General features: G+C 39.2%; 1 protein-coding gene and 1 long non-coding RNA gene across 3 annotated transcripts in view; both read right to left on the bottom strand.

The window, feature by feature from the left end:
• Positions 1–26,791, bottom strand: part of LOC146507525 (E3 SUMO-protein ligase ZBED1-like) — a 459,484-nt gene that overhangs the window by 203,829 nt on the left and 228,864 nt on the right. The gene's annotated exons all lie outside the window — the stretch shown is intronic.
• LOC146507529 (uncharacterized) lies at positions 17,834–19,069 on the bottom strand. 2 transcript variants are annotated; one of them, XR_014877020.1, is made up of 4 exons: positions 18,995–19,030; positions 18,833–18,895; positions 18,671–18,733; positions 17,834–18,567 (listed from the first exon to the last, which is right to left on the bottom strand). It is a non-coding gene; the product is annotated as an uncharacterized LOC146507529 (long non-coding RNA). The 2 variants fall into 2 exon arrangements; XR_014877019.1 differs by having other exon boundaries at positions 18,833–19,069.

The following is a 26,791-nucleotide window of genomic DNA, read 5'->3' as shown; positions in this document are numbered from 1 at the left end:
GTAATCGTAAGAAACGCACTTGCTTGACGAAATAAAGCGTTTTTGTACAACTTCATATAAATAGCTGTAACTTTTGATAGAGGACTCAGACACACATATTTATGGCTTTATCTTATCAGATTCAATATCCCCGTGCTGGGTAAACAGGTGTTGCAGCTGTTTGAGCTAAGATTTTTCAAGTTATTCACATAATGAAAACCTATACTTTGTTTCGGGCGAGGTCCCCATTCAAATGCATGTAATCGTAAGAAACGCACTGGCTTGACGAAATAAAGCGTTTTTGTACAACTTCATATAAATAGCTGTAACATTTGACAGAAGACTCAGACACACATATTTATGGCTTTATCTTATCAGATTCAATATCCCCGTGCTGGGTAAACAGGTTTTGCAGCTGTTTGAGCTAAGATTTTCAAGTTATTCACATAATGAAAACCTATACTTTGTTTCGGGCGAGCTCCCCATTCAAATGCATGTAATCGTAAGAAACGCACTGGCTTGACGAAATAAAGTGTTTTTGTACAACTTCATATATTTATATGAAGTTGTACAAAAACGCTTTATTTCGTAACTTTTATTTCGTAACTTGTTTCGGGCGATCTCCCCATTCAAATGCATGTAATTGTAATAAACGCACTTGCTTGACGAAATAAAGCGTTTTTGTACAACTTCATATAAATAGCTGTAACTTTTGATAGAGGACTCAGACACACATATTTATTGCTTTATCTTATCAGATTCAATATCCCTGTGCTGGGCACACAGGTTTTGCAGCTGTTAGAGCTAAGATTTTTCAAGTTATTCACATAATGAAAACCTGTACTTTGTTTAAGGCGAGCTCCCCATTCAAATGCATGTAATCGTAAGAAACGCACTGGCTTGACGAAATAATGCGTTTTTGTACAACTTCATATAAATAGCTGTAACTTTTGATAGAAGACTCAGACACACATATTTATGGCTTTATCTTATCAGATTCAATATCCCTGTGCTGGGCAAACAGGTGTTGCAGCTGTTTGAGCTAAGATTTTTCAAGTTATTCACATAATGAAAACCTATACTTTGTTTCGGGCGAGGTCCCCATTCAAATGCATGTAATCGTAAGAAACGCACTTGCTTGACGAAATAAAGCGTTTTTGTACAACTTCATATAAATAGCTGTAACTTTTGATAGAAGACTCAGACACACATATTTATGGCGTTATCTTATAGAATTTAATATTCCCGTGCTGGGCACACATGTTTTGCAGCTGTTTGAGCTAAGATTTTTCAAGTTATTCACATAATGAAAACATATACTTTGTTTCGGGCGAGCTCCCCATTCAAATGCATGTAATCGTAAGAAACGCACTGGCTTGACGAAATAAAGCGTTTTTGTACAACTTCATATAAATAGCTGTAACATTTGACAGAAGACTCAGACACACATATTTATGGCTTTATCTTATCAGATTCAATATCCCCGTGCTGGGTAAACAGGTTTTGCAGCTGTTTGAGCTAAGATTTTTCAAGTTATTCACATAATGAAAACCTATACTTTGTTTCGGGCGAGCTCCCCATTCAAATGCATGTAATTGTAATAAACGCACTTGCTTGACGAAATAAAGCTTTTTGTACAACTTCATATAAATAGCTGTAACTTTTGATAGAAGACTCAGACACACATATTTATGGCTTTATCTTATCAGATTCAATATCCCTGTGCTGGGCAAACAGCTGTTGCAGCTGTTTGAGCTAAAATTTTTCAATTTATTCACATAATGAAAACCTATACTTTGTTTCGGGCGAGGTCCCCATTCAAATGCATGTAATCGTAAGAAACGCACTGGCTTGACGAAATAAAGCGTTTTTGTACAACTTCATATAAATAGCTGTAACATTTGACAGAAGACTCAGACACACATATTTATGGCTTTATCTTATCAGATTCAATATCCCCGTGCTGGGTAAACAGGTTTTGCAGCTGTTTGAGCTAAGATTTTCAAGTTATTCACATAATGAAAACCTATACTTTGTTTCGGGCGAGCTCCCCATTCAAATGCATGTAATCGTAAGAAACGCACTGGCTTGACGAAATAAAGTGTTTTTGTACAACTTCATATATTTATATGAAGTTTTACAAAAACGCTTTATTTCGTAACTTTTATTTCGTAACTTGTTTCGGGCGATCTCCCCATTCAAATGCATGTAATTGTAATAAACGCACTTGCTTGACGAAATAAAGCGTTTTTGTACAACTTCATATAAATAGCTGTAACTTTTGATAGAGGACTCAGACACACATATTTGTTGCTTTATCTTATCAGATTCAATATCCCTGTGCTGGGCACACAGGTTTTGCAGCTGTTAGAGCTAAGATTTTTCAAGTTATTCACATAATGAAAACCTGTACTTTGTTTAAGGCGAGCTCCCCATTCAAATGCATGTAATCGTAAGAAACGCACTGGCTTGACGAAATAATGCGTTTTTGTACAACTTCATATAAATAGCTGTAACTTTTGATAGAAAACTCAGACACACATATTTATGGCTTCATCTTATCAGATTCAATATCCCTGTGTTGGGCAAACAGGTGTTGCAGCTGTTTGAGCTAAGATTTTTCAAGTTATTCACATAATGAAAACCTATACTTTGTTTCGGGCGAGGTCCCCATTCAAATGCATGTAATCGTAAGAAACGCACTGGCTTGAGGAAATAAAGCGTTTTTGTACAACTTCATATAAATAGCTGTAACTTTTGATAGAGGACTCAGACACACATATTTATTGCTTTATCTTATCAGATTCAATATCCCTGTGCTGGGCACACAGGTTTTGCAGCTGTTAGAGCTAAGATTTTTCAAGTTATTCACCTAATGAAAACCTGTACTTTGTGTAAGGCGAGCTCCCCATTCAAATGCATGTAATCGTAAGAAACGCACTTGCTTGACGAAATAAAGCGTTTTTGTACAACTTCATATAAATAGCTGTAACTTTTGATAGAGGACTCAGACACACATATTTATGGCTTTATCTTATCAGATTCAATATCCCCGTGCTGGGTAAACAGGTGTTGCAGCTGTTTGAGCTAAGATTTTTCAAGTTATTCACATAATGAAAACCTATACTTTGTTTCGGGCGAGGTCCCCATTCAAATGCATGTAATCGTAAGAAACGCACTGGCTTGACGAAATAAAGCGTTTTTGTACAACTTCATATAAATAGCTGTAACATTTGACAGAAGACTCAGACACACATATTTATGGCTTTATCTTATCAGATTCAATATCCCCGTGCTGGGTAAACAGGTTTTGCAGCTGTTTGAGCTAAGATTTTCAAGTTATTCACATAATGAAAACCTATACTTTGTTTCGGGCGAGCTCCCCATTCAAATGCATGTAATCGTAAGAAACGCACTGGCTTGACGAAATAAAGTGTTTTTGTACAACTTCATATATTTATATGAAGTTTTACAAAAACGCTTTATTTCGTAACTTTTATTTCGTAACTTGTTTCGGGCGATCTCCCCATTCAAATGCATGTAATTGTAATAAACGCACTTGCTTGACGAAATAAAGCGTTTTTGTACAACTTCATATAAATAGCTGTAACTTTTGATAGAGGACTCAGACACACATATTTGTTGCTTTATCTTATCAGATTCAATATCCCTGTGCTGGGCACACAGGTTTTGCAGCTGTTAGAGCTAAGATTTTTCAAGTTATTCACATAATGAAAACCTGTACTTTGTTTAAGGCGAGCTCCCCATTCAAATGCATGTAATCGTAAGAAACGCACTGGCTTGACGAAATAATGCGTTTTTGTACAACTTCATATAAATAGCTGTAACTTTTGATAGAAGACTCAGACACACATATTTATGGCTTTATCTTATCAGATTCAATATCCCTGTGCTGGGCAAACAGGTGTTGCAGCTGTTTGAGCTAAGATTTTTCAAGTTATTCACATAATGAAAACCTATACTTTGTTTCGGGCGAGGTCCCCATTCAAATGCATGTAATCGTAAGAAACGCACTGGCTTGACGAAATAAAGCGTTTTTGTACAACTTCATATAAATAGCTGTAACTTTTGATAGAAGACTCAGACACACATATTTATGGCGTTATCTTATAGAATTTAATATTCCCGTGCTGGGCACACGTGTTTTGCAGCTGTTTGAGCTAAGATTTTTCAAGTTATTCACATAATGAAAAAATATACTTTGTTTCGGGCGAGCTCCCCATTCAAATGCATGTAATCGTAAGAAACGCACTTGCTTGACGAAATAAAGCGTTTTTGTACAACTTCATATAAATAGCTGTAACTTTTGATAGAAGACTCAGACACACATATTTATGGCTTTATCTTATCAGATTCAATATCCCCGTGCTGGGTAAACAGGTTTTGCAGCTGTTTGAGCTAAGATTTTTCAAGTTATTCACATAATGAAAACCTATACTTTGTTTCGGGCGAGCTCCCCATTCAAATGCATGTAATTGTAATAAACGCACTTGCTTGACGAAATAAAGCTTTTTGTACAACTTCATATAAATAGCTGTAACTTTTGATAGAAGACTCAGACACACATATTTATGGCTTTATCTTATCAGATTCAATATCCCTGTGCTGGGCAAACAGCTGTTGCAGCTGTTTGAGCTAAAATTTTTCAATTTATTCACATAATGAAAACCTATACTTTGTTTCGGGCGAGCTCCCCATTCAAATGCATGTAATTGTAATAAACGCACTTGCTTGACGAAATAAAGCGTTTTTGTACAACTTCATATAAATAGCTGTAACTTTTGATAGAGGACTCAGACACACATATTTATGGCTTTATCTTATCAGATTCAATTTCCCCGTGCTGGGTAAACAGGTGTTGCAGCTGTTTGAGCTAAGATTTTTCAAGTTATTCACATAATGAAAACCTATACTTTGTTTCGGGCGAGGTCCCCATTCAAATGCATGTAATCGTAAGAAACGCACTGGCTTGACGAAATAAAGCGTTTTTGTACAACTTCATATAAATAGCTGTAACTTTTGATAGAGGACTCAGACACACATATTTATGGCTTTATCTTATCAGATTCAATATCCCTGTGCTGGGCACACAGGTTTTGCACCTGTTTGAGCTAAGATTTTTCAAGTTATTCACATAATGAAAACATATACTTTGTTTCGGGCGAGCTCCCCATTCAAATGCATGTAATCGTAAGAAACGCACTTGCTTGACGAAATAAAGCGTTTTTGTACAACTTCATATAAATAGCTGTAACTTTTGATAGAGGACTCAGACACACATATTTATGGCTTTATCTTATCAGATTCAATTTCCCCGTGCTGGGTAAACAGGTTTTGCAGCTGTTTGAGCTAAGATTTTTCAAGTTATTCACATAATGAAAACCTATACTTTGTTTCGGGCGAGGTCCCCATTCAAATGCATGTAATCGTAAGAAACGCACTGGCTTGACGAAATAAAGCGTTTTTGTACAACTTCATATAAATAGCTGTAACTTTTGATAGAGGACTCAGACACACATATTTATGGCTTTATCTTATCAGATTCAATATCCCTGTGCTGGGCACACAGGTTTTGCACCTGTTTGAGCTAAGATTTTTCAAGTTATTCACATAATGAAAACATATACTTTGTTTCGGGCGAGCTCCCCATTCAAATGCATGTAATCGTAAGAAACGCACTGGCTTGACGAAATAAAGTGTTTTTGTACAACTTCATATATTTATATGAAGTTTTACAAAAACGCTTTATTTCGTAACTTTTATTTCGTAACTTGTTTCGGGCGATCTCCCCATTCAAATGCATGTAATTGTAATAAACGCACTTGCTTGACGAAATAAAGCGTTTTTGTACAACTTCATATAAATAGCTGTAACTTTTGATAGAGGACTCAGACACACATATTTATTGCTTTATCTTATCAGATTCAATATCCCTGTGCTGGGCACACAGGTTTTGCAGCTGTTAGAGCTAAGATTTTTCAAGTTATTCACATAATGAAAACCTGTACTTTGTTTAAGGCGAGCTCCCCATTCAAATGCATGTAATCGTAAGAAACGCACTGGTTTGACGAAATAATGCGTTTTTGTACAACTTCATATAAATAGCTGTAACTTTTGATAGAAGACTCAGACACACATATTTATGGCTTTATCTTATCAGATTCAATATCCCTGTGAGTAGTAATAAGGGGGCACTTTTTTTGCAGCCGGGGTCCTCAACGTAAAAAGCAATGCTGTGAAAATGCCGTAGATGGGACTGTATTTAAGTTAGAATATCGCGGCGCTGAAGGGTATGTGTATACCATTAAATATACCGAAGGGACAGTTGTGCTTGGTGTAGATTGTGGCGAGGGATTGTTTTGGGTGGAACCCCAAAGCATCTCTACCAAAAACTGGAAGCTCTTCCGGACCGTAGTGTGTGCGGACCTGGACAATGTGGGCTTCCCAGAGGTGCTGTATGTTTCCCAGTGGAACAGTGCATCAGGCCCTGAGCTTTACAGGGTTGAGGCTGATCGTTTCAATCGCAACCCTGAAGACTTTATTTTTCTCAGTGCATGTGATGACAGGGATAGTCTTATTGCTTCCAGAGGGCTTGAAACCTGGAGGTTAAATCCTTACCCTCTAAACCTTGAAGAGCGCACAAGATGGTTTAAGGACTTGTTTTTTATACAGTGGTGCGACTGGAGAGGTTTGTCGCGTCTGTTTAGCCAGATTGACGACGCGATCAAGAGGGACAGACTCAACACGAGAGTATTAGAAAACGCCTTGTTTTTGACGATCTGGCGAGTTGTCCGAAGACTGGTTTGCCTGCTACCCTGTGCAAACCTAAAATCATAAGACCTTCCGACAACTAAACAATAAACTGGTAGGTTTAATGTGAGGGGTGTGTGTGTGGGGTTGTGTGTGTGTGTATCTATGTGACAAATTAAGAGCTTGTGGTTTTCATTTTACAGAGAATGACTCGCCGTCGTGGGACCTGTCAGAGTCACCATCAATAGGGCTGCTAATCCCGACCCCCCAGACTCCACCACCCTCACCATCATGCTCGCAGGATCCCCTCATATCAGACCTGTGGGAGGAAACTGTAATCGACATCAAACTCGCAACTCTCCACCTGTTGATGTTGGCGCTGAATGAGTTTCTACAAGAGACATGTTACGGATGCCAAACAGGCCACCCCAGTCAGGTGCAACACAGCTGCTTGCAGGAATTGTCTGAGTATTTCTTCGACACCTACTATGACGATGTGATGATAAGGCTCAAGACTGACCGATTCATCCCAGCCATCCAGCTGTTTGTACGCTCAAACACCACAGATGGGACTGGAACACAAATCCGCAGAGTTGCAGAACACCTCATGTGTGAACTGAGATCAGAGCGAAATATAGTATGCGCCATTAATGACAACATTGTGGACCTGCTAGAAGCAAGTACTTGCGCCCGACGTGTTAAACCAGCCATGCTCCGCATGATTGGAAACTACTGGGGTGGGAGACACCTGGTTTAATGTGTGCTGTTCAAGTATCCATTGTCTGTGATTGTGTCTGTGTGAAAATTAAATAAAAAGACGTGTTAACACCAACTTCTTAGTCATTTGTGGTTTGCACAGTCATGGAAAGCACATTGCAAGCACAAAATATATCATGATCCAGCCCATCCTGCGGGGTTGGCCAGTTTAAATAAGCTACGTATAGCGGCAGGGGAGGCATCAGGTGTAACACCTCCAATATCTCAGGTCAAACATTATTTAGAACAAGACGACACTTACACACTCCATAAACCTGTGAGGATCCATTTCCCCAGAAATAGAGTATTGGTGACAGGGATCGACAAACAGTTTCAAGCCGATCTGGTTGACATGTGTGAATATGTGTCAGATAATGATAATGTGAGATATCTGCTAACATGTATAGATGTATTCTCAAAATACGCATGGGTTAGATGCCTAACAAACAAGACAGCGAATGTTGTATCAGCTGCTTTTGAGGATATACTTAGTGAGGGTAGGATCCCTGTGAAACTACAAACAGATGAAGGCAAAGAGTTTTATAATACAACCTTTAAACAGCTAATGGAGCGATATAATATCAAGCATTTCTCAACAGCTAGCGAGGTTAAATGCAGTATTGTCGAGAGATTCAATCGTAGCTTCAAGGGTAGAATGTGGAAGTACTTAACATCAGCCAACTCCCGGAGATATGTAGATGTCATACCAGATCTCACACAAGCATATAACAATGCTTATCACAGATCTATCCAAATGGCTCCGGCAGAGGTGAATAAGGATAATGAGAAGTCGGTCTTTAACGCGCTGTACAAAACGAGGCCTCAGAGGGAACTGTGCTTTAAATTTAATATTGGCGACACTGTACGAATATCAAAACTGAGAGGAAAGTTTCGAAAAGGATACGAGCAGACCTACACCGATGAGATTTTCACAGTCAAGGAACGTATAGGGAGACAGCCCCCAGTGTACAGACTAGCGGATCTAGCAGGAGAGGTATTGAAAGGGTCATTTTATGAGCCTGAGATACAACGTGTGGTTGTTGATGAAAACAAAACATTTAAAATTGAAAACATATTGGCTAGAAAAAAAGTGGGTCGGAAAAAGCATGTGCTAGTGAAATGGCTAGGATGGCCCGACAGCTTTAATTCGTGGATTCCAGAGAAAGACATCGTTGAGGCGTAATTAACTCAGATGACACAGCTCTACACACATTCATTTAACACTGAGCATAGACTGAGAAAGCATGAATAAAAAGAACAACAACAATGCAGGCTTCTATGTAAGCCTCTTCTCGAATGCTTCGGCGCATGTTTACCCGGGTAATAAGATATCTAATTTTAGAACAAAGCTAGCAAAACCTATCGTTTTGGATCAGCCGTATGAGGTTGCTGTTATAGAGATACAGTACCCGCGCATATGGATGTCTTTTCCACAATCAGATTCGCAAGTGGAAATTCATGACCCGGTCAAAGATGGAACCATCGCCGTAACCATGATCGAACTGTCTGTGGGTCATTATGCATCTGTGGAACAGATAATAAAAGAATTTAATTTTAAATGTCAGCAGTACCAAACCACTGGAGACCTTAAAATGCAATACAACACAGTTACTAACCATGCCTGTGTTATGGGACCTAGGGGCACTATTCTCACATTTAGAGGGAGACTGGCGGAAATCCTAGGATTCGAAACAGGAGAGCCGTTTGTACTTCATTATAAAAACACATATGCCCCGCACCCCGCAGACATATACGGGGGAAAATATAACATCTTTATTTATGCAGATATCGTTGATTACCAGCTTGTGGGTGACGCCCACGCGAGGCTATTAAGAGCTATAAATATCACGGACGATGACCGCCGCTTGCCTATTCTACAATTTGACAGCCCACACTACACACCTGTGTCAAAGACATTGATCGACGACATAGAAATTGATTTGAAAGACGATCGAAATCAACACATACCCTTTTTATACGGCAAGGTGTTTGTCAAGTTACACTTCCGACCGATAACCCAGCATTTTTGAAAAAAAGGATGGCCGTCTACAACACTGATGACTCAAAATATGTAAAATACTACTTATCACAGGCTGGTGGAGAGCTCGGAGGGTATGTTGGGACCAGTACGCAATATGGGTCAGGGCTGGGTGGGTTGTTCCGCAGCTTGTTTAGATTTGCTGTACCACTGTTTAAAAAAGGAGTTAGCATAGTCAAACCACACCTAAAAACAGCCGCATCGGGCATAGTGTCTGATGTCATAACCAACATAACCAGACCCTCAACCACTAAGCAGGACGGTAGCGGATTGTATGTGTATACGCCCAGACCATCTAAGACCCCACCCCCAGGGCAACCGTTGTCTAAAAAGCGTAAAACCACAAAACCTAGCAGGAGAGCTAGCAAACGGACACCGCCACGCAGAGTGAAAAGACCCAGAACCAGTCGTTCTAAAACTGCAGCGTTTGACATATTCTAAATGGCACTGTTACACAGTCATTCTGGAGAATGTGTAAAAACAGAGCTGGACCTGTTTACTGTTCCCTACACACAGACTAGCATTGAGAAAAGTACATTTATCGAAATCCCACCTGTATCTGCAATCACTGATGGAGGGCCGATCGAGTTTTACATCTCATCGTCCGGTGAAGATTACCTGGATCTAAATGACTCATATATCTACACACGTGTGAGAATCACAAACGCTGATGGCTCAAACCTTGCTAGGGACGCTAATGTAGGATTTATTAATTATCCTGGATGCAGCATATTTAGTCAAGTTGATGTTAATTTGGGAGACCGGCTCATTAGTCAATCATCCAACACATATCCATACAGAGGTGTGATAGAATGTCTTATCAATTATAATAAGGACACTTTAGACACACAGTTCAGCACCGGGTTATTCTGTAAGGATACATCATCACACATGAATGACACATCTATAGAAGGAGAGAACCAGGGCCTGGTGACCAGAGGTGGCTACACAGCAAATAGCAGTATTGTTGAATTGATTGCACCAGTACATGCAGACCTGTTTTTTCAAGAAAAACTGTTACTTAATGGAATCGACCTGTCACTGAAATTTGTGCGCTCTAAAGACGAATTTGCTCTCATGACAGCGGATGCCAACGCATACAGAGTTAAAATTGTCTCAGCCAGTCTCTTTGTCAAGAAAGTTAGTGTATCACCGACCGTCAGACTTGCACACAGCAAGGCATTGCACCATGCAAACGCAAAATACACGGTAGACAGAGTGTCTTTAAAGACCTTCTCCATACCTGCAGGGGCTAGAATATCAACAAATGACAATTTATTTATGGGTAGGATACCTAAATTTGTGATCATTGCATTTATAGACAATGAAGCATACACTGGCTCCTACCAGCGTAATCCATTTCATTTTGAAAACTGCGATATAGAATTTATGTCTTTATATGCTGATAGTCAGGCTTATCCTGCTAAACCATTCCAGCCCAATTTCCAGAGAAAACACTATACCAGAGAATTTTACCAGCTGATACAAACCACAGGAAGACATTTAAAGGACAGATCCTTATCTATTACGCGTGCGGACTTTGGTAACGGCTACACTTTATTCTGTTTCAATCTGGAAGCTGACGAAGGACATTCAGGGAATGTGTCGTTAATTAAAACTGGGAACGTGAGATTGGAAACCCGTTTCAGAAATCCACTACCCCGTACAGTGAACCTCTTGTGTTATTCGGTATTTGATTCAGTCATTGAAATATCTAACATGAGACAGGTGCTCTTGGACTACTATTGAGACAAAAACGGTCATGAACACTATAGAACTATCAGCCGTGATCGGCAGCATTATCAATAAAAACACACATTTCCTAGGCGTGTTAGCCTATGATCAGCTAACCACTGAACGGCTTCAAAGACTCCCTGCTATGAGTATTGTAAACACCCACCCTTCTACGATGCCCGGGGAACATTGGCTTGCTGTTTATATTTCGAGAGACAGACGCGGTTATTTTTTTGATAGTTTTGGTCACTCGTTAGACAGTTTTCCCCCAGCAATAAAGATGTTTCTTCTAAAAAACTGTTCCACTGTTTTATATTCAGGAAAACAAGTGCAGAACGACTTCTCCATCACATGCGGTCAACATTGTGTATTTTTTTTATATCATGTGCAAAATGGTGTATCTTATGAGCGTGTGCTTAACATGTATGGGTCTGATTTAATTTGTAATGATGCTATGGTGTGTCGATTTGTCAACAACATACAACCTGTTGCTGTATGCAGTGATTACGTGTGTGTGCAATGCGGATACTAACATGTACTAATGAGAATAATAAAAACAACATGAGAGCATGATAATCGAGTCAATGGTATTTATTATCAAATCTCGTATATAAATATATAGATTTACAACATACATTGTTTAAACATAAATAAAAGAAATCAAACATTAACCCGTAATAAAAAAGAAAAACATATATTTAACAGTAATAAAGACATAATATATTTAACAGTAATAAAATAAAACAAAACAAAACAATTTAGCAGCAATAAGTGAAAAAAAACATTACAGTAGAAAAAACACCAAACAGCAAATATTTTTAGCAGAAAAACAATTTCAGGTGCAATAAGAAAAAACCTGAATTCAAAAATCCAACCACTCTACAGGACCCCCCTTTAATTTGTTTTTTTTATTCTTTATTTTTTTTAGTGTACTATGTCGCAGCGGTCCACCAGGGGTGATCTTTTTTGGTGTGTGTTTTAAAAAACCAGGGTCTTCAGACAGTGTGTGATCGGTTTTATACATGGCGACGGTCTTACGTATGCCTGTGTTAGATATGGCTGATAACGGTACGTTTAAATCTGAGACAGCTTTTAAAAACTCTGTCCAGCCGATAGGTCTCAAACCCTCAGAGGGTGTGTGTGTGGTTGTGACGCCTTTAATTAGATCATAAATGTGTGAACCAGGGATGGTGTGTTTATCAACAACAATTTCGCCTTTGTCGTTGTAAGAGATCAAGTGTGGCGAACGGCTCACCGCTGATAGAATAAGTTCTGCATTCCTCCTACACCTTTTAGGTATGTGTGTTAAAACATTCTCCGCAACAAGATCCCTCACCCCTGCATCACCATGAACAGGCGATGTGTCCGTCGACTGGGGTTGCACATCCCTGTTAAATTGTTCAGGTAATGATAAAGACAATACATTCTTTTCACGGGCACCTTGTCTCACAAGGGTAAGGTATCTTTGGAGAATATCGCTGTATTTTTTAGCCTTCTCATACACATCTATGTCAGAATCTTGTAACACTTGTAACATCTCCTTGTCCAACTCGTTCTGAGACTGTTGTCTGATGCTGCCTGTTTGCTGCTGCTGCTGCTGCTGCTGTTGCTTTATTAAGTCCAACTGGTGTTGGGGTACCAAAAACATCTTTTGCACATGTTCCATTTTCACCTGTTTGCTATCAGACTGGTTATGAAAGGGATTGCAGCCCCTAATAGCGGCAGTAAAAACCCTCCAGATTGGTTGATTGTCTCTCTCTTTTTCAAAGTTTTTATTTTTTTGTCTGCAATCAGTCTGATTATTGATTTTTTCTTTTTCAGCTGTTTGTACTGCTGATTGGTCAGTGGTATGTTACCATGCAATACATTAAAGGCTATCTCACACAGCGCATTGATAAAATCTAAGTTTGAATTACTAATAATAACTCTGCGTAGAGTAGGAGGAGCCCTGTATATCATCTCCAACAGAGACAGATTCCTCCGCATGCGTGATGACATCCTTTCACCTCTTTGCTGATTTTTGTTTTGGAATGTAAACAACCGGACGCTCTGATAGTAAATTTGTTCTGAGTCTTAAATAGTCCGGGGTCTTAGCTTTATAGTCTATTAAAAGATACCCGTATGTTGTGGATGTGGCATCATTAAACGCTTCTATAAAATATTTAGTATTACCCGGAAACATTTGCCTACCTAAAAGCATAACCTGATATTTATCTCTCGGATTTTTAAACAATATTAGATAGTTAGTGTTCAAGGAAATGGTTCTACTGGATTTTCCTTGAATAAACAAATTCTGAACTAGATATATACAACTCAAATTCCTATGATGCACATACTTTGTGAACACATTTTGTACTTCTAAATTGTTAGCTGCATCGTTCATTACATCGTCTATAATTAACAAATTGTTCTTTTCTGCAGGAAGAAGGGTGTCATCAGCAAGAGATTCGGGTATACCGTTAACAAAGTTTATGTCTCTTATCTTAAGAAGCTGGTCATATAATGGCTGCCAGCATGAGTATATATATACAATATTGTCAATGCTGCATGATATAATCCGGGAAGAATTTTCAATTATGCTTTTAACAAAAAAAGTCTTGCCGCAGTTACTGGGACCGCTGACCACCATACTGAACGGGTGCTGCAACCGGGCGTCAAACCCCTGTTCTAATTTAAAATCCATAAGGTACGGTTGTATAGTCTGGGAGCACACGGCGCTTATTGTAAACAACTTTAACTTTTTTCACAATGGTTTTATTCTTCAAATGAAGCTTCTTTTTATCGCGTCTGATGCTATCAGACACGGCAACTAGGTGTGCGTCTGATGTCTGATTGGTTACAAACTTGTGGACTAAACCTTTCAAGGATTCATGGGTGACAACTTTTGAGTTTAGTGCGTTCAGTGTCACGCCTTTACATTTGACCTGGGTCTTGCCCAACGATGTGTGATACGCGTAGCATTTTGGCCCACCGGAAACAAATTCCGCTATGTAATCCTCCACACCACCCTCTCCACAGTCTAATTCGCTTGTGAGATCCCCCAGAAACGGACCTAGAGGAGGCATCCACTCGCCAGGGCGTGCCGTGAAAATGACACTGTCAGTGTCACAATACAGCACGCGCTGCTGCAAGTTGTCTAGCAAATCATACAGCATGAGTCTGGCGTGTGCAGTGGTCATGGCCCCGACAAAAACATTAACATCCTTCACACGGGAAGCTCTACCATCAGCATGCCGCCACTGCACCATTGCGACGTCGTCAGAGATGAAACAAAACTGACGCACGTCGTACTGGTCGCTAAACATTAGCTGGCTAAATCTGGAAGGGTCTGTAATGAGCTCAGATGACGCCATATTTGACCTCATGCTGAAACGACCCCATAACGAGTTTAGCAACAGCTTGTTACAGTTACGAACAGCTTTATTTACACAAATCTTGGATGGGTCTAGCATTATTCCCTCCTTCTCATAATACTCGTCTATGTACTTCTTCTGTTCGTCAGGTGTCTTGACGTGTTCAGGATACCCCGAGGCCTCCTGTTTGAGTTTTAGGAAGGCTTTCACATAGTCTTTAAACAATGTGTCGGTCTTATTGGGGAAATGCCACACCTCATCAATAGCAAGAACCCTGTATCCCTTCTCAACAGCTTTTTCAAGCTCAAATGAGACCCAAGTGCCTTTCAATACCCGCTCACTGTCCCTGTGCCCACATGCAGTATGCTGGTTTTGGTCTTCAGCACACATGCTGCAGAGTGGAAACATCAGTTTTCCGTGGCACCTGTAGGGAAGGACGGGGTGAAAAAGACCCTTAGGGGGGAGCACTGTGCATTTAACAAAGCCGAAATAATTTTCTAGCTTGTCAAAGTTGGTGTAAATGACTTGAGGGTGTCCTACAGGATAGTCTTTTTTAGACTGCACTGTGGGATAGAGACTGGTGAAGTCGTAGTAAAATATTTTTTCATCACAACCAGTCTTGTGGTACAGCTTTATAGCATTTGTGCGACCTCCAAAAAGAGCGTCTCGGGGATTCATGCGTTCTGGCTTTCTGTATGTGTGCATGAAAGCCACAACTGTAGGGTCTGTCTGCTTCAAGCCAGCCCATTCACATTCCCACATCACTATTACGCTCACACTGTGTTGTGATCTCAGTGCATCAACTTTGTCACAAAACATGCGATGCAGCAGTCCATAGGATGCTTTGCTGACAGGATTAACTTCGCTCTCGGGGTAACATTTAACACAGCCGTGGTGAAAACATCCTGCAAATTCATAAGCTGTATTACTTGTGGGGTCAAAACCGTCCACAAAATACGGTCCAACCCTCTGTTCGCCTCCTCTGAGAGCATGTTTTACCACTTTGTTGGTGGTGTGGGACACGTATTGAAGCCATTCGATAGAGACGTTAGAAAACGTCTTATTCTGCTCAACGTATGCCCCGTCATACGTGAGAGCGAGCGTGTCTCTAGGCAGAAACAGCGTTTTATACACACCCATACTAAATGCAGCCAAGGTGGTATACATGAATGGATCAACTTGTGTACAACCCAGTAATGTGTCACGATAAATGCTGCATGCTTTACGCAGGACATCAACATCGTTAACACAGTAACGCCTGAGTTCAGCCTGAAAATCAAAGGGATTCTGTGAGGCAACCTGGTACCATTCCATGAATCGCACCTTATCGCTTTCAGACATGTACTCATAGCCGTAGAAGGAGGGGTCTGGGTACGGGCCCACATAATGCTCATTATCCCTCGTATTAAACCTGTGTGGGAAATGGCCCTTCTGCAGGTCTTGAAAACCTAAAGCAGAGGGTATTTTGGCAAGGCCCATGGGCAAAAAGCTGAACGAATCAATCCATCGCTGGTCATAGTCCCTGTCATACATCAAAATCACACGGCTGCCGCTCATTATGACACTAGGTGTTATGCACTGTCTGACAAAGTACTCGAGGAGTATGTAGTTGTCAAAGCCAGATGCATTATGTGCTATGAACGTGTACCCACGAAACCTTGGGCGTCTGTAATGTTGCACAAACGCCTCCACACACTTTAATGTGTTAAATGTGAACTTATTGCCCTTCAGATCAGACGCACACACAAAGTTAGCCTCGTGTTTACCGTTGTGGTACCTAGTCTCGAAATCATATAAAATGTATTTGTCGGTAGGCTTCTGTTTTTCAACAGGCTGTATGAAACACTGATGGTCGGAGTCTCCGGGTAATTTAGGCTCGCGGCAGTGCTCGCATCTAGGCTGGGCACATCTGTGTGTCGATTTCTTGGATTCTCTATATGTGGTGCCACAGTGCATGCAATGTTTCATATTATCACAGGGGATCATGTTGTGTTTTAATTCTGGTAATTTGTGTTGCTGGTAACAGTGTTGTGATTTGCAGATGCGGTTACAGTCGCTGCATTTCACTGTGGGACCCCTGTGGTGTTGACAGAGTGTATAACATGTGTTACATCTGTGTTTACAGCTATGATGTAATGCTGTATTATATGTACTGTAACAGAAATTACACACATAGGATGCACCAAGAAAAGCGGTTGGGTTTAAAATCATGTGGTAATGTTGATTATGGAGATACATCATCAACGTGTTTGTGTTTGGCTCTTCATGTGTGAAAAAACATTCCAGGCGTTTACGCCCTTCTGTGTGGTAATAGATTACAATCTTAATGTTGAAGTGCTTCTCAAATTTACTAACATCTGTGAATGATACTTGCTGCTTGTCGCATAGACCTACTTCAGCATGCATCCGTTTAGCTGTAGCGAGTTTTTCTAGCTCAGAGGCTGATGAGTTTAATGAATGTGCTATACATAGGGAGAAGCACAAATTGTTGTGTGTGTTGTTTGGTGTGTATAAATGTCTGCCTTTCTTTGAGAGAATCTCATCATAAGGGATTTGTGCCAGTCTTAAGCGAGCCCCACCACTACTGTTCTGAGCTACCGTGACAATAAACTCTAATTCATCATCACCGATAGATTCATCATTACTCTGCATAACTTGTGCAATTCGATCGAGAAACAGCTCTGGATCATACCGATCATCAGCGTTTAAAACAGCCTGAACATCTGAAGCCAGCGAGGGGCCACGCAGGACTACGTTTAGAACGCTGCCCTGTTGAGATCCAGCCACAGCTCGGTCTACCACATTGGCTAAGCACTCGCGCACTCGCTCAGGTACTTGTTCTGGATGATCAAGACTTATACCCCTAAAATCAAGGCGCTCACGCAATTCGCGAGCATTAAAATTAGGTATCTCTCTAATGTGTGGCTGGGAGCGCCTGCCAGATCCAGATTGCACAACGGGCTCAATCACGATAGTATCACTTTGTGAGAAATTTACAATGACTGAGGGGGTGTGTGGTGTTGCAGCGGTGCCCGGACACGCATGTGCGTCTGTAGTACTAGTAGAAGCGGTAACAGACTCAATAACAGCAGCAGCAGCAGCAATACGGTTAGCATCAGTAACAACAGTGGTCCGAGCAACACCTGATGTACTATCACTATTATTAACAACAACAACAATAGCCCCATCAGCAGTAGCAGGCGTAGGAACAGTCTGACGAGGATGTGTATCAGATGAGGCTGATGCAGGCACACTATTAAGTCTAGCTATAATATTGTCTAATTTGTTATCTGTTTCTTCAGCCCACTGCATAAAAGTCTCTAAGTCAAAACATCTAACAGGAGTGGAGGTTCCGTTATTATGCTTAAATAATTTATTTGGAGGGTCCATGGTCTGGATTTTAAAAGTCAGGGACTTGAAATTTTGTTGCAGATGATGTCTAATGTACTACACACTTTTTTTATGAATTTGATAAACTGTTGGTTTTGTATCTGTGCTTCTTGGTGGTATTGATTGAGTCTAGCTTCAATCAAACATAATTTATCAACTAATGAAGCTATATGACTCTGTTCAACAGGTTGAGCGTCTGAAACCTTCATGTAAGCATCATACGCCGCTGATATTTGAGAGTCTGTTATACCGTCGTCTTCAAAATCTACGTGTGAATCAATGCTATTTCTGACACATTCTGGTGGGGTGGGTATATGAACAAGATCGAAATCTGATATACTGTATTCAAAAACATCAGAGAAATCACGAGGCAAGCACTCACTCGGGGGTGTTGCAGGACCGCTGATGAAGATCGCTTCTGATTCTCCACTGTTGCACAAAGCTCCAGGTTTTTGTTGTTCTGGGAGGTCGATACTGTTTAAACATTCCAAAAACGTCTGGAGTACAGTGTCCTGATCATTATGAGGAGGGGTACTGTGCTGCAGTCTGTGAAGATAGATATGTGTTAAAACATTTATACATGCACCCATTTCAAACAGAATAAGCGTGTCTCCCTCTCTATCTCTTTTTATCTAATTTATATATATACCTTGTAGTGTGCGTTATTCCTGACGGCCCTGGTTCTCCGCACATAAGGTTCTCTGGCGTGGCTCTGTATGTGTAAAACGGTCGGTTTTAGAACATTTGGAATTGTTTAAACCCATTTGCTGTTTTTTTAAATACACAATTATACACCCCGTTGTATACATACCTTTTGTAAGGATGGGCTCTGTGGTCGCGGTGTCTGAATGTTTTCCTGCTCAGTTTGTTAACCCTGGAACAAATCAAAGAAAAACTCTGTTATTATATAATTTAAAACAATCGCAAGCTTAAAACATACATACGATTAAAAATCGCGTAATTCTGTACACACCTTGTGCCTGTTAGAGATGTTGTTCCATCTTTAAAAGCCCCCGTTTCTAAAGAAAAGGCTGCTGTGCCGTTCTCCCGAACTCCTGAAAATTAAGCTTTTGTTTTAGGAAAAAGATAGTTTGAATATCCTATAATATGTTAACATAACGCTTTTAAAAATACAATAATAGGTTTTGTTTTACTTACCGTTTAAGATGTCCATGTTATAAAGAACGATGATAGTTTTGATGGTCTCAAAGAAAGTGGTGTTGTCTCGACGAATGCTGAGTTCACCCTGAGCTTCGCATAGGTCTCAGTTAAATACCTTCTCCAGGAACAATGCCAGTACACAACTGTTTCACACCTTAAGGTTCACACTCCCATAATACTTCCCAGAGTTCTCGAAGAGACAAAAGACACCTACTCTGGAGGTCCTGTTTCCCAACCAACAACCTTACTACACCCCACCCCCCTACCATTTGTCTAGACAGGTTTGCCTTAGTTCAACATTGCGAAATCCCGATTTTTAAATAAAATGATCGCATCAACCCTGGAAAGAAAACTAGTTAAATTAAATAAAACGCTTGTGAACATGCCGACATTACCCATTCGGAAGAAATTCCCACTTGTGCCGTTTTCAAAATAAATTGCATGCATCGCAGCAAGCTGAGATATTGTCAGGTTTATAAAATTAGTCTAGCCTCAGTACACAACTGTTTCACACCTTAAGGTTCACACTCCCAAGCTACTTCCCAGAGTTCTCGAAGAGACAAAAGTCATAGTTCAACATTGCGAAATCCCGATTTTTAAATAAAATGATCGCATCAACCCTGGAAAGAAAACTAGTTAAATTAAATAAAAAAGTGCCCCCTTATTACTACTCCTGTGCTGGGCAAACAGGTGTTGCAGCTGTTTGAGCTAAGATTTTTCAAGTTATTCACATAATGAAAACCTATACTTTGTTTCGGGCGAGGTCCCCATTCAAATGCATGTAATCGTAAGAAACGCACTGGCTTGACGAAATAAAGCGTTTTTGTACAACTTCATATAAATAGCTGTAACTTTTGATAGAAGACTCAGACACACATATTTATGGCGTTATCTTATAGAATTTAATATTCCCGTGCTGGGCACACATGTTTTGCAGCTGTTTGAGCTAAGATTTTTCAAGTTATTCACATAATGAAAACATATACTTTGTTTCGGGCGAGCTCCCCATTCAAATGCATGTAATCGTAAGAAACGCACTGGCTTGACGAAATAAAGCGTTTTTGTACAACTTCATATAAATAGCTGTAACATTTGACAGAAGACTCAGACACACATATTTATGGCTTTATCTTATCAGATTCAATATCCCCGTGCTGGGTAAACAGGTTTTGCAGCTGTTTGAGCTAAGATTTTTCAAGTTATTCACATAATGAAAACCTATACTTTGTTTCGGGCGAGCTCCCCATTCAAATGCATGTAATTGTAATAAACGCACTTGCTTGACGAAATAAAGCTTTTTGTACAACTTCATATAAATAGCTGTAACTTTTGATAGAAGACTCAGACACACATATTTATGGCTTTATCTTATCAGATTCAATATCCCTGTGCTGGGCAAACAGCTGTTGCAGCTGTTTGAGCTAAAATTTTTCAATTTATTCACATAATGAAAACCTATACTTTGTTTCGGGCGAGGTCCCCATTCAAATGCATGTAATCGTAAGAAACGCACTGGCTTGACGAAATAAAGCGTTTTTGTACAACTTCATATAAATAGCTGTAACTTTTGATAGAGGACTCAGACACACATATTTATGGCTTTATCTTATCAGATTCAATATCCCCGTGCTGGGTAAACAGGTTTTGCAGCTGTTTGAGCTAAGATTTTTCAAGTTATTCACATAATGAAAACCTATACTTTGTTTCGGGCGAGCTCCCCATTCAAATGCATGTAATTGTAATAAACGCACTTGCTTGACGAAATAAAGCTTTTTGTACAACTTCATATAAATAGCTGTAACATTTGACAGAAGACTCAGACACACATATTTATGGCTTTATCTTATCAGATTCAATATCCCCGTGCTGGGTAAACAGGTGTTGCAGCTGTTTGAGCTAAGATTTTTCAAGTTATTCACATAATGAAAACCTATACTTTGTTTCGGGCGAGGTCCCCATTCAAATGCATGTAATCGTAAGAAACGCACTGGCTTGACGAAATAAAGCGTTTTTGTACAACTTCATATAAATAGCTGTAACTTTTGATAGAGGACTCAGACACACATATTTATGGCTTTATCTTATCAGATTCAATATCCCTGTGCTGGGCACACAGGTTTTGCACCTGTTTGAGCTAAGATTTTTCAAGTTATTCACATAATGAAAACATATACTTTGTTTCGGGCGAGCTCCCCATTCAAATGCATGTAATCGTAAGAAACGCACTGGCTTGACGAAATAAAGCGTTTTTGTACAACTTCATATAAATAGCTGTAACATTTGACAGAAGACTCAGACACACATATTTATGGCTTTATCTTATCAGATTCAATATCCCCGTGCTGGGTAAACAGGTTTTGCAGCTGTTTGAGCTAAGATTTTCAAGTTATTCACATAATGAAAACCTATAGTTTGTTTCGGGCGAGCTCCCCATTCAAATGCATGTAATCGTAAGAAACGCACTGGCTTGACGAAATAAAGTGTTTTTGTACAACTTCATATATTTATATGAAGTTTTACAAAAACGCTTTATTTCGTATCTTTTATTTCGTAACTTGTTTCGGGCGATCTCCCCATTCAAATGCATGTAATTGTAATAAACGCACTTGCTTGACGAAATAAAGCGTTTTTGTACAACTTCATATAAATAGCTGTAACTTTTGATAGAGGACTCAGACACACATATTTATTGCTTTATCTTATCAGATTCAATATCCCTGTGCTGGGCACACAGGTTTTGCAGCTGTTAGAGCTAAGATTTTCAAGTTATTCACATAATGAAAACCTGTACTTTGTGTAAGGGCGAGCTCCCCATTCAAATGCATGTAATCGTAAGAAACGCACTGGCTTGACGAAATAATGCGTTTTTGTACAACTTCATATAAATAGCTGTAACTTTTGATAGAAGACTCAGACACACATATTTATGGCTTTATCTTATCAGATTCAATATCCCCGTGCTGGGTAAACAGGTGTTGCAGCTGTTTGAGCTAAGATTTTTCAAGTTATTCACATAATGAAAACCTATACTTTGTTTCGGGCGAGGTCCCCATTCAAATGCATGTAATCGTAAGAAACGCACTGGCTTGACGAAATAAAGCGTTTTTGTACAACTTCATATAAATAGCTGTAACTTTTGATAGAGGACTCAGACACACATATTTATGGCTTTATCTTATCAGATTCAATATCCCTGTGCTGGGCACACAGGTTTTGCACCTGTTTGAGCTAAGATTTTTCAAGTTATTCACATAATGAAAACATATACTTTGTTTCGGGCGAGCTCCCCATTCAAATGCATGTAATCGTAAGAAACGCACTGGCTTGACGAAATAAAGCGTTTTTGTACAACTTCATATAAATAGCTGAAACATTTGACAGAAGACTCAGACACACATATTTATGGCTTTATCTTATCAGATTCAATATCCCCGTGCTGGGTAAACAGGTTTTGCAGCTGTTTGAGCTAAGATTTTCAAGTTATTCACATAATGAAAACCTATAGTTTGTTTCGGGCGAGCTCCCCATTCAAATGCATGTAATCGTAAGAAACGCACTGGCTTGACGAAATAAAGTGTTTTTGTACAACTTCATATATTTATATGAAGTTTTACAAAAACGCTTTATTTCGTAACTTTTATTTCGTAACTTGTTTCGGGCGATCTCCCCATTCAAATGCATGTAATTGTAATAAACGCACTTGCTTGACGAAATAAAGCGTTTTTGTACAACTTCATATAAATAGCTGTAACTTTTGATAGAGGACTCAGACACACATATTTATTGCTTTATCTTATCAGATTCAATATCCCTGTGCTGGGCACACAGGTTTTGCAGCTGTTAGAGCTAAGATTTTTCAAGTTATTCACATAATGAAAACCTGTACTTTGTGTAAGGCGAGCTCCCCATTCAAATGCATGTAATCGTAAGAAACGCACTGGCTTGACGAAATAATGCGTTTTTGTACAACTTCATATAAATAGCTGTAACTTTTGATAGAAGACTCAGACACACATATTTATGGCTTTATCTTATCAGATTCAATATCCCTGTGCTGGGCAAACAGGTGTTGCAGCTGTTTGAGCTAAGATTTTTCAAGTTATTCACATAATGAAAACCTATACTTTGTTTCGGGCGAGGTCCCCATTCAAATGCATGTAATCGTAAGAAACGCACTGGCTTGACGAAATAAAGCGTTTTTGTACAACTTCATATAAATAGCTGTAACTTTTGATAGAAGACTCAGACACACATATTTATGGCGTTATCTTATAGAATTTAATATTCCCGTGCTGGGCACACATGTTTTGCAGCTGTTTGAGCTAAGATTTTTCAAGTTATTCACATAATGAAAACATATACTTTGTTTCGGGCGAGCTCCCCATTCAAATGCATGTAATTGTAAGAAACGCACTGGCTTGACGAAATAAAGCGTTTTTGTACAACTTCATATAAATAGCTGTAACTTTTGATAGAAGACTCAGACACACATATTTATGGCGTTATCTTATAGAATTTAATATTCCCGTGCTGGGCACACATGTTTTGTAGCTGTTAGAGCTAAGATTTTTCAAGTTATTCACATAATGAAAACCTGTGCTTTGTTTCGGGCGAGCTCCCCATTCAAATGCATGTAATTGTAATAAACGCACTTGCTTGACGAAATAAAGCTTTTTGTACAACTTCATATAAATAGCTGTAACTTTTGATAGAAGACTCAGACACACATATTTATGGCTTTATCTTATCAGATTCAATATCCCCGTGCTGAGCAAACAGGTTTTGCAGCTGTTTGAGCTAAGATTTTTAAAGTTATTCACATAATGAAAACATACACTTTGTTTCGGGCGAGGTCCCCATTCAAATGCATGTAATCGTAAGAAACGCACTGTCTTGACGAAATAAAGTGTTTTTGTACAACTTCATATAAATAGCTGTAACTTTTGATAGAAGACTCAGACACACATATTTATGGCTTTATCTTATCAGATTCAATATCCCCATGCTGGGCACACAGGTTGTGCAGCTGTTAGAGCTAAGATTTTTCAAGTTATTCACATAATGAAAACCTGTGCTTTGTTTCGGGCGAGCTCCCCATTCAAATGCATGTAATTGTAATAAACGCACTAGCTTGACGAAATAAAGCTTTTTGTACAACTTCATATAAATAGCTGTAACTTTTGATAGAAGACTCAGACACACATATTTATGGCTTTATCTTATCAGATTCAATATCCCTGTGCTGGGCAAACAGGTGTTGCAACTGTTTGAGCTAAGATTTTTCAAGTTATTCACATAATGAAAACCTATACTTTGTTTCGGGCGAGGTCCCCATTCAAATGCATGTAATCGTAAGAAACGCACTGGCTTGACGAAATAAAGCGTTTTTGTACAACTTCATATAAATAGCTGTAACTTTTGATAGAGGACTCAGACACACATATTTATGGCTTTATCTTATCAGATTCAATATCCCCGTGCTGGGCACACATATTTATGGCTTTATCTTATCAGATTCAATATCCCCGTGCTGGGCACACAGGTTTTGCAGCTGTTTGAGATAAGATTTTTCAAGTTATTCACATAATGAAAACCTATACTTTGTTTCGGGCGAGCTCCCCATTCAAATGCATCTAATCATAAGAAACGCACTTGCTTGACGAAATAAAGCGTTTTTGTACAACTTCATATAAATAGCTGTAACTTCTGATAGAAGACTCAGACACACATATTTATGGCTTTATCTTATCAGATTCAATATCCCCGTGCTGGGCACACATATTTATGGCCTTATCTTATCAGATTCAATATCCCCGTGCTGGGCACACAGGTTTTGCAGCTGTTTGATCTAAGATTTTTCAAGTTATTGACATAATGAAAACCTATACTTTGTTTCGGGTGAGCTCCCCATTCAAATGCATGTAATTGTAAGAAACGCACTGGCTTGACGAAATAAAGCGTTTTTGTACAACTTCATATAAATAGCTGTAACTTTTGATAGAAGACTCAGACACACATATTTATGGCTTTATCTTATCAGATTCAATATCCCCGTGCTGGGCACACAGGTTTTGCAGCTGTTTGAGCTAAGATTTTTCAAGTTATTGACATAATGAAAACCTATACTTTGTTTCGGGCGAGGTCCCTATTCAAATGCATGTAATCGTAAGAAACGCACTGGCTTGACGAAATAAAGCGTTTTTGTACAACTTCATATAAATAGCTGTAACTTTTGATAGAAGACTCAGACACACATATTTATGGCTTTATCTTATAGATTCAATATCCCCGTTCTGGGCACACAGGTTTTGCAGCTGTTTGAGCTAAGATTTTTCAAGTTATTGACATAATGAAAACCTATACTTTGTTTCGGGCGAGGTCCCTATTCAAATGCATGTAATCGTAAGAAACGCACTGGCTTGACGAAATAAAGCGTTTTTGTACAACTTCATATAAATAGCTGTAACTTTTGATAGAAGACTCAGACACACATATTTATGGCTTTATCTTATCACATTCAATATCCCCGTACTGGGCACACAGGTTTTGCAGCTGTTTGAGCTAAGATTTTCAAGTTATTGACATAATGAAAACCTATACTTTGTTTCGGGCGAGTTCCCCATTCAAATGCATGTAATCGTAGGAAACGCACTGTCTTGACGAAATAAAGCGTTTTTGTACAACTTCATATAAATAGCTGTAAGTTTTGATAGACGACACAGACACACATATTTAAGGCGTTATCTTATATAGTTCAAGATCCCCGTGCTGGGCACACAGGTTTTGCAGCTGTTTGAGCTAAGATTTTCAAGTTATTCACATAATGAAAACCTATACTTTGTTTCGGGCGAGTTCCCCATTAAAATGCATGTAATCGTAGGAAACGCACTGTCTTGAAGAAATAAAGCGTTTTTGTACAACTTCATATAAATAGCTGTAAGTTTTGATAGACGACTCAGACACATATATTTAACGCCTTAAATATGTGTGTCTGAGTCGTCTATCAAAACTGTATTTATCTTACACAGTTCAAGGTCCCCGTGCTGGACAAACAGCTTTTGAAGCTGTTTGAGCTAAGATTTTCAAGTTATTCACATAATGAAAACCTATACTTTGTTTCGGGCAAGTTCCCCATTAAAATGCATGTAATCGTAGGAAACGCACTGTCTTGACGAAATAAAGCGTTTTTGTACAACTTCATATAAATAGCTGTAACTTTTGATAGAAGACTCAGACACACATATTTATGGCTTTATCTTATCAGATTCAATATCCCCATGCTGGGCACACAGGTTGTGCAGCTGTTAGAGCTAAGATTTTTCAAGTTATTCACATAATGAAAACCTGTGCTTTGTTTCGGGCGAGCTCCCCATTCAAATGCATGTAATTGTAATAAACGCACTTGCTTGACGAAATAAAGCGTTTTTGTACAACTTCATATAAATAGCTGTAACTTTTGATAGAGGACTCAGAAATACATATTTATGGCTTTATCTTATCAGATTCAATATCCCCGTGCTGGGCAAACAGGTTTTGCAGCTGTTTGAGCTAAGATTTCAAGTTATTCACATAATGAAAACCTATACTTTGTTTCGGGCGAGGTCCCCAT

The sequence above is a fragment of the Neolamprologus multifasciatus genome, chromosome 11, assembly GCF_963576455.1.
Source record: "Neolamprologus multifasciatus chromosome 11, fNeoMul1.2, whole genome shotgun sequence".
Taxonomy (NCBI): domain Eukaryota; kingdom Metazoa; phylum Chordata; class Actinopteri; order Cichliformes; family Cichlidae; genus Neolamprologus; species Neolamprologus multifasciatus.
This window is presented reverse-complemented; position numbering and strand designations above follow the sequence as displayed.